Source organism: Asterias rubens, chromosome 7, assembly GCF_902459465.1.
Source record: "Asterias rubens chromosome 7, eAstRub1.3, whole genome shotgun sequence".
NCBI lineage: Eukaryota > Metazoa > Echinodermata > Asteroidea > Forcipulatida > Asteriidae > Asterias > Asterias rubens.
The window spans coordinates 416,271-425,763 of NC_047068.1; the positions used below are offsets into that span (position 1 = coordinate 416,271).

The 9,493-nt window shown below is 38.9% G+C and overlaps 1 long non-coding RNA gene across 1 annotated transcript; it reads right to left on the minus strand.

The window, feature by feature from the left end:
• Nucleotides 1–308: 308 nt before the first annotated feature.
• Nucleotides 309–9,173, minus strand: LOC117292092. The gene is made up of 4 exons (XR_004519251.1): nt 9,035–9,173; nt 3,045–3,194; nt 1,804–2,306; nt 309–587 (listed from the first exon to the last, which is right to left on the minus strand). It is a non-coding gene; the product is annotated as an uncharacterized LOC117292092 (long non-coding RNA).
• Between the last annotated feature and the right edge of the window lie 320 nt (nt 9,174–9,493).

The following is a 9,493-nucleotide window of genomic DNA, read 5'->3' on the forward strand; positions in this document are numbered from 1 at the left end:
CACCATGGGTTAAATTAGGTAGATCACCACACAAGGAAAGTATGAATGATTCACCATGGGTTAAATTAGGTCGATCACCACACAAGGAAAGTATGAATGATTCACCATGGGTTAAATTAGGTAGATCACCACACAAGGAAAGTATGAATGATTCACCATGGGTAAATATAGGTAGATCACCACACAAGGAAAGTATGATTGATTCACCATGGGTTAAATTAGGTAGATCACCACACAAGGAAAGTATGATTGATTCACCATGGATAAATATAGGTAGATCACCACACAAGGAAAGTATGAATGATTCACCATGGGTAAATATAGGTAGATCACCACACAAGGAAAGTATGAATGATTTACCACACTCAGGATGTGCACATTTCAATCTTGCAGACACTGATGCTCTTTCAAGAAAAGCCTTCATTATCTTGGTGATATTAGACTAAACCTTTAGATCCATCCCAGATACAAGTAGTTATAAATTCAAAGCTACAAACACTAAACTACTGCTGATAAAAAGGCATGTCCACTGGTGATGGGCTGGAACACGAACGGAGATCCGACACTCTCTGTCTCGATTAGTTGATCTGTAGAGGATGAAAGAAAGAAAAGAGAAATAATACTAAACAGTTAAGAAAACCTTTAACTGGGTCAATACAACAAACATCTGAATATATTTTAGTCAAAGTACATCATTGGAATTTAGAAAAGCATATAAATTCCAATCCAATCGTTTACAATAAAGAAGTTCCAGAAGTAGCATGTGAAACATTCAACAGGTAATGAGCTGCTCAATTTCAAGAATGTGATAGAATGTTTGAGGTGTGCAAATGGGTTTATCTTCATATTCTTATTAAACCCCCCCCCCCCCAAAAAAAAAAAACCCCAAAAACAACATACAAACATGCCTTGAAATCGCGTGTTTTTTTTTCTTACTTAGTGAACCAATACGTTCTTCCATTTTGTGGTGTCAAAAATTTTACTCCACAAATTGGTGTGCCCTGTTTGAGATGATAAGGAAAAAACTGAGCAATTTCGGGGCATATTTGTGTAGATCCTTATATTCTACAACTAAAACATCTTTTAACCATGCATTTCACAACAAACACTTTTCACAGACCAACTCGCCCGATCTAAGGCAACGTGTCCCTTTATAACCACGACTAATGCTCAAACATATTTCTGGGTCATGGTCTCTTAGTAAGTCTCTCCTTGCTCCTTGAAAGTTATGCCTACATAGTTTTTGTAATCAACTCAACGAGGTACATAAAGGCAAGCAACTGCATTTTAGCTGGTGATGAGTTTTGTTTTGCAACTTTCAATGGCACATCTGAGAAACCAAAAAGAAGGAAATCAGCTGATCAACTGAAGATCTGCTCGACACATTCCTGGAATTGTTTATAAGATTAAAGACACTGGACACTATTGGTAATATTGTCAAAGACCAGTCTCCTCACTTGGTGTATCTCAACATGCACAAATTAACAAACCTGTGAAAATTTGAACTTGTCTAAATTGCAAGATAATAATGGAAGAAAAACACCCTTGTCACACGAAGTTGTGTGCTTTCAGATGCTTGTTTCGGACCTAAAAACCAAACTCTGAGGTCTCGAAATCAAATTCAAATATTTTAGGGGAAAATTACTTCTTTCTCGAAAACAGTCAATGTTACTGCAGAGGGAGACGTTTCTCACAATGTTTTATACTATCCACAGCTCTCCAATGATCGAAATACAGTAAGTTTTTGTGCTAATAGTGTCCAGTGCCAGATAAGCCTTTTTGATATAGAAAAATGTATCCTACCTTCAAAGTTGATTGACTAGCCAGGGTAGATTGTTGCCAACATCGAATGAGGAACCGTGTAGATAAAAGAATAAATGAAGAAAAAAGATTGTCTTAACAAGTGGTCTTAAATGTCAACAGACCATCAATGCCATTCTCAAACATCAAATTCTTTTTTAGGAACTTTGGGTTCAACATAAAATGCTATATAATTTGTGATGGAAACAAAATGCAAGTGCACACCAAACAGGTTTTTTAAGAGATAGAAAATACTATTTCTGTGAAACTTGCAATGAACATGAAGGTGTTTCTTCTCCTACATCATGCATACAGTGTATGGACTATTGACTAGCATCTGCATCAGGGATAAAGAATTATAACTTTGGTATTTTACCCTTTGAAGTTGGGTAAAGCTGTCCAAATGCTTCATCCTTCACAGATGTGCTTATATCTCCGCTGACTGTTTAATGATCAGCCACTATGAACTACGATCGATCTGACACTCTATGTCTGAATTACATGATCTGTAGAGGATGACAAAACGCATGAGAATGAAATTTAACATTTTATCAACAATTTCTATCAATAAGTCGGGGACTGATTTCATCCAGGAATTTTGCACGCACAGCCAACTATCTGGAGTTAACATGTTATTTAAAAACTGAATGCTACATGCATAAATTATTGGTCAATGGAAGTAGGACAATTTTATCAAGTAAATGGGCTAAACCTTTTGTGCACTCTAATAGACTTCTTATATCAGGCATGTGAGTAACTATCCATGAAAAATGAGGAAACAAGCTCCTAAACAAATTTGTATGGTCTTTAACTTTTAGAGTATGTATACCCTTCTTTAGAGGAACATGTTGCCTTGGATCTGACGAATTGGTCTTTGGAAAGCGTTTGAAACCGTTTGTTATAAAATGCTTATGGTAAGAAAGATGTTTTAATAGTAGCGTATAATGATCCACACAAACATGCCTGGAAATTGCAGTTTTCCTTCAACAATGTGAACTAACTCGGCATGCCAATTTGTGGAGTCAAATGATTTAATCCACAAAATGGTCGACAGTGTTAGTTTGGAAAGTAAAAGGAAAACCATGAAATTTCGATGTATATTTGTGTGGAATATCCTACTTTAAAAAAAACCTTTCTCAAACGGTTTCAATTACTTGTCATAGACTGACTCGCTCGATCCCAGGCAACGTGTCCCTTTAAACGTTTGGGTTTTAGTGGGAATAGTACAGTAGTCTGAATCCTACCTGTAATCATGACGTTGATTGAATAGTCAAAGCAGATTGCTGGAGAATCTTCAAGACTTCAACATTGATAGATTGCGACATCTCCGCTCAGTGTGAATGTGAAGGACAGCCAGTGTGACTGAAGATCTGACACTCTATATATTAGTCCATCTGTAGAAGTTGAGAAAACAAGTAGCGATGAGTACCAATTTAAACATTTAGTGAGGAAATAATTGAGCAGTGAGCACCAAACAATCAAAGGTCACTTCAGCCCAGAACTCCAAAATAAGTTGGAGCTGGTCCCTCACGGGTCTATTCACAATGACCATGTTGAGCCTCATATCATTTGCACACTGGGATATGGATATGATGTGGTCAAAGTACAGTATTGGTTAGCACTGTATACTTAGTACATTTTACGAAGTCCTGTAATATTAATATTCTTTATCCCCGATGCAAATTTAACATATATTATAATGGATGTGGTACCCGCTGCCAAAACAAAGGATTCGAACTGCCTCTAGCCACCGGGGAATCTCGGTGTTCTAGTTGGTATGACACTGCTCTAGAATTGCAAAGGTTCAAGGGTTTGGATATGATGTGGTCAAAGTACAGTATTGGTTAGCCTTGCTCAAGGCAGTCGAACTATTCACTACGAAAAAAGACCGCCGCTGTATAAAAACCCACCCGTATTCACTGTGCGTAACATCGCACGACACGATGCCCCCGTACACTATCCGCATGCGTCGGCCGTCAGCCTTGTAGGGTCTGTGTTGAAGCCACTGACCTCATTACTATAATAAGCGAAGAGTTCCCACGGTCAGCTCATTACCATAATGCCCGCGAAAGACGAGACATGTCTACATCACACACCACCACCAGCGAGCATGATAGGCGTGCGTGATTGGACGTCAAAATGAATAATTCATTTGCCTCACATCCTGTGTTGTCTGATAGGTCTGACGAAAGATATACATATTCATGAGCTGCATACAAGCATATCCGAGAGCCCCCCCAATTTTTTCCACTAGTGGAAATTTTTCAATACAACACATTAAACCCGGAAGTTACAGACCCGACAAGGCTGTCGGCCTGACGGCCTCCGCATGCGGTTAGTGGTACGAGTGCAGATGACTTGTGTGCACAGTAGTCGTACGCTGTGACAGTGTGTATACGGGTGGGTCATGCGGTGTGATCGCACACAACACGCACAGGATATATGGGTGGGTTTACAGCGGCGTCTTTTCGGAGCGAATAATGCGACTGCCTTGAGCAAGGCTAAGTATTGGTTAGCACTGTATACTTAGTACTTTCCCAAGTCTTGTAATATTAATATTCTTTATCCCCGATGCAAATTTAACATATATTATAATCTTTGCGGTACCCATTGCCAAAACAAAGGATTCTAACTTCTTCTAGCTACCGGGCAACCTCTGTAGTCTAGTTGGTATGACACTGCTCTAGAATTGCAAAGGTCGGGGGTTCGAATCCCCAGAGTATCATGCAAGTGATATTTTTTCACTCGAGAAAGTACTGAATATACAGTGCTAACACACATCGGTGTATGGTATTCTTTATCCCTGATGCAATTTTAACATTAAAAAAGTAAAGATTAAGAAACAAGATTTTCTAAAAAAGGATGTGGTCTGCAAATGTTATTATTTAATTTCTCAATTTAACAATGGTAAATGTACATTAATGAATGGAGTAATGACTCGCAGGCCTGTATCCGTCGTTTTTGAAAGGGCGAGGGCACCAAGGCATTTTCTCTTTGGCAAAGGGCACCCTATGAGGAATTTGTAAATTTCTACTTTAAGAGCATTTCAAGGGCACCAAGGCAAAGGCAAGGGGCAACTAAAATGTTTTCACATTTGATATAAAGCATTAGAAAATACACATTTTCTTACGAGAAAAGACGTCGTTGATCCATGGTTGATCGTAGCGTACGGACGTAGCGTGTGTGTAGTAATGTATCCGGCTGGGAGGTCGCTGCATGCCTATTATGCATTGTACACGTGCGAGTTCGTAAATCTAGCAATCTGTTAATTGCGCTGCTCAATCTCGAGATTGCACAACAGATGTTTATTGAGCAATGTCTGTGACGGGTTGCGCTACACCCTCACATTTGCTATTGCATTGTTCCAAAACGACCTCTAGCATTGAATGTTTCTTTTATTTTATTGTCGCACGCAAAGTAACAATGACTACAGGCGTAAAATCTGCTTTTTTGTAATGTAAAATTTACAGACCTCGTAACGGTTGCTTTTTGGGGCTTATTTTCTGTGATGGAGGAGCGCTGTCAATCGCGTACGTGAAGACAGACCCAGGAGCGCGGTAGGAGCGCGAGCGTGATCGCGCTCCTCAAAAACGAAGGTCTGATAGGACATTGTAAAATGAATAACGATATGTTTCAGTTGTATAAATAAAACGCATAAGGGCGATTCCACGGTTAGTCGCATTACACTTTTTAGTGTCAATTCTTGATCTTGGTGCTAATAGTTCTATGTGAGATATTATTTCCACTAAGTTTATAGACTGATTTGTACTTGACACCCAAGGCTTTGAAGTGAAGATACTAAAAATGTTGTGGGCGTTGTACTCTGGATGTTATAGCTTTGTAAAAAGCGGTTAGTCGCATTACACAAAAAGGACATGATAAAAAATACACTTGTCTCAATTCAAAAGTTTCCTCAAACTAAAAAACTTGCAAAGGTTTTACTACATTTAGCACATCTCTTATACATTAGTATCCAACAGGATACTTATAAATAGTCAGCAACTTGAACTTTTAGGTTTACGTGGCAAAACCATGGTTAGTCCCATTACGGTTAGTCGCATTACAGTTTGTCCGGCCACTTAAGCCAAGCCCAATGGAGCCCAAACTGAGTTCTTGTTTGGCAAAATTGGGTTCATTCCTTATCAACAAACAAAATAAATTAATTTCACTTGTTTTTACTAAAATAATAACGCCTTTTCTCTTAAAAATCATAGAAACAAAGCTGAAATGTGTATTTTTAGAAAAGCAAACTTACATTTTTCTGAAATATTTATTATTTCCCATTTTACTGACCACCTTTATTTTCAGAGTTGTGCATTCAACATAAAATGTTAAATATCTTGCCGAGTATGTAGGAATTGAACAAAAATAAAATCGCAGAATTAAAGTGACTTACATACATGTAACCATGTCCCTGAAAAATCAAAGTTTGGGTTATTGTTTAAAAGTGGACTGTGAATTCAAAATGGCCTTGTTGGTTATCACAGGTTCCTCAATGCAACAAACAATTTGTTTTGTGTCGAAAAAATGTATAAAACAAAACAAAAAACCTTCTTGATCACCCATCTCCTCGACTTTACCTGGATACATTTCACTGCATGTTACACCACACACCACTGACCATGCATTGCTACCCTTGCATCACTACCCTGGTTTGTAAGGCATAATATACGATGTTGCACATATGATTGGTATGGAATAAACACTTCAGCGTTTGAAAGTAAAGAATCTCACTCACCTCCCATTGTGAGCTTTCTGTTTCTTGTATGAAACAACTCTCCCTGATAGTGTCTTCAGAGCTTCACTCGTAAAGTCCTCAGCATCTGACCTGGGAGTCTGAGACTCCCTTAGGATCTCGTGTGAAGACAGGATGAGGATCACCTGAGATAAAAGATCAGGGTACAGGATTAAAGATCCAACGATTGTCAAAATGTCTTTGGGGAGTCGAATGGTTTAAATACAGAGGAAGAAATTCCACATATCATTCTTAACGCTTGGGGGGGGGGGTTTCTAAGCGTGGGGAGTTGGTTTCTTGTGATATATGATGCAATGATTTCCCTGGTGAAGTAATGCAAGTAAGTGAAGAAAATGACTTCCGAGTTTCAATGATGCACCCTGCTGGAAAAGAATTGGAAGTTGGCAAGTCCTAAAGATGACAAAACATTTTGTTTTAGGAATCAGATTATTAGGAAACTGGAGAACTTGCATAGTTAACAATCACATGCACTACAAATTTTGTGATATATGTAGAACAATTAAAATAAATAAATAACAAGAAAGGTGTGTTGACAACACAAATGCCCCGCTGAGATAGGAGTTGCTACACCAAGTCCTTTTTTGAGTTATTGTTTTAGCCAAAATGAGCTTAATATTTATCTGAGGGGGTCCAAAAACAATAGGCTTCGAGGGATCCCATGACCATTCCACAAACCAAGTTTGGAGTTGATACACCAAGTCCTTCTTGAGATATCGCTCGGACAACATTTCTTTTGTTTAAGCCATAACAAGCTTAATATTTATCTGAGGGGATTCAAAAACACTAGGCGTCTAGGGGATCCCATGACCAATCCACAAAACAAGTTTGGAAATGATACGCCTAGTCCTTCTTGAGATATCGCTCGGACAACATTTCTTTTGTTTAAGCCATAACAAGCTTAATATTTATCTGATAGGATTCAAAAACACTAGGCGTCTAGGGGATCCCATGACCAATCCACAAAACAAGTTTGGAAATGATACGCCTAGTCCTTCTTGAGATATCGCTTGGAAAACATTTCTTTTGTTTAAGCCATAACGAGCTTAATATTTATCTGAGGGGGTCCAAAAACAATAGGCTTCGAGGGATCCCGTGACCGATCCACAAACCAATTTTGGAGTTGATTCACCAAGTCCTTCTTAAGATATCGTTTGGACAACATTTCTTTTGTTTTAGCCATAACGAGCTTAATATTTATCTGAGGGGATCCAAAAACAATAGGCTTCGAGGGATCCCAAGACCAATCCACAAACCAAGTCTGGAGTTGATACGCCAAGTCCTTCTTGAGATATCGCTCGGACAACATTTCTTTTGTTTTAGCCATAAACAAGCTTAATATTTATCTGAGGGGGTCCAAAAACAATAGGCGTCTAGGGGATCCCTGACCAACCCACAAACTAAGTTTGGAGTTAATACACCAAGTCCTTCTTAAGATATCGCTCAGACAATATTCCTTTTGTTTTAGCCATAACGAGCTTAATATTTATCTGAGGGGATCCAAAAATAATAGGCGTCTAGGGGATCCCATGACCAATCCACAAACCAAGTTTGGAGTTGATACGCCAAGTCCTTCTTGAGATATCGCTCGGACAATATTTCTTTTGTTTAAGCCATAATGAGCTTAGTATTTATCTGAGGGGATCCAAAAACAATAGGCTTCGAGGGATCCCATGACCAATCCACAAACCAAGTTTGGAGTTGATACGCCAAGTCCTTCTTAAGATATCGCTTGGACAACATTTCTTTTGTTTTAGCCATAATGAGCTTAATATTTATCTGAGGGGATCCAAAAACAATAATAGGCTTCAATTCAAGGGATCCCATGACCAATCCTTGGGACCAAGGAGCAATTTTTTTGACGATTGCGTGATTGTTTGACTTTAAAATTTGTAAAAATATTGGCGGAAGATGTCCTTGGCGGTAAGCAACTTATACAAAATGTCACATTAAAAATTATATTCAAATTATTCAAACAAAAATTGTAATTCATTATGTTTTATAAACTTTTAGGATAACTTCCCGCATGGCACCACCACTTTTTCACTCTTTTTTACTCTTTTTTTACGAAAAGGGATATCTCATTGAGGTAAATTAGATACTATATTATTTCATATCGGATGAAAAAGTGGTGGCGCCATACGGAAACTTTTCCAATTTTTATCTCAACATTCCAAAAAACAATCTAAATTATTGAGGAACAGGGGGCCTACACATTTTAATGAAGGTACGAAGTGACGCGGCTGAGAGTTTGAAGTGACTCAGCTGATTGTCACTTCGTCCCCGCCCACGGTACGAAGTAACCGATTTGGTTACGGTACGAAGTGTCCCGAAGGTACGAAGTGTCCGACATCCACATGTACTGTACATGTAAATAGCTCTATGCTCGGTCCATGCAGAAAAACGCACGTGACAATTTTTTTAATTATTTTATCTTCGGACGGAAAGCCCCCCGAAAACAACAGTAAAATACAACTTTACCTTTTACACTGTGACCTCTTGACAACGATGAAAATGTTCCTGGTTATCCGTTTCACATTCTGAACTGCTCCCTGGACCAACGTGTCCTGAATTCAGCTCATGAAAACGAAAAACGTTTGTCAGCAAACATTTCACACATTTTTAGCCACACGCCATTTTCTTTAAATGCCGTGCCGAAAAAAACCCACAGCGCACGCGCAGTATGCCAGCTCAAACCTCGTCCCCTGGGTTATATCGAGCAGTACGATGTTGACATGTTGGAAATAAAGTTAACGAGGACGAGGTTGCACACACCACTTTTTTCCCCTGTCAAAAGCCCTTTACGAAACTACGGCTTGCAATCAGGCTCTTGCTTGGGCGCGGTATTTTTGGTTGCCTATGTGACGGAATTTAAGCCAGAGCCGGGATGCCTATGCAGCGGTTTCGATAACGCCTTTTAAAGTACTAAAATCTGACTGT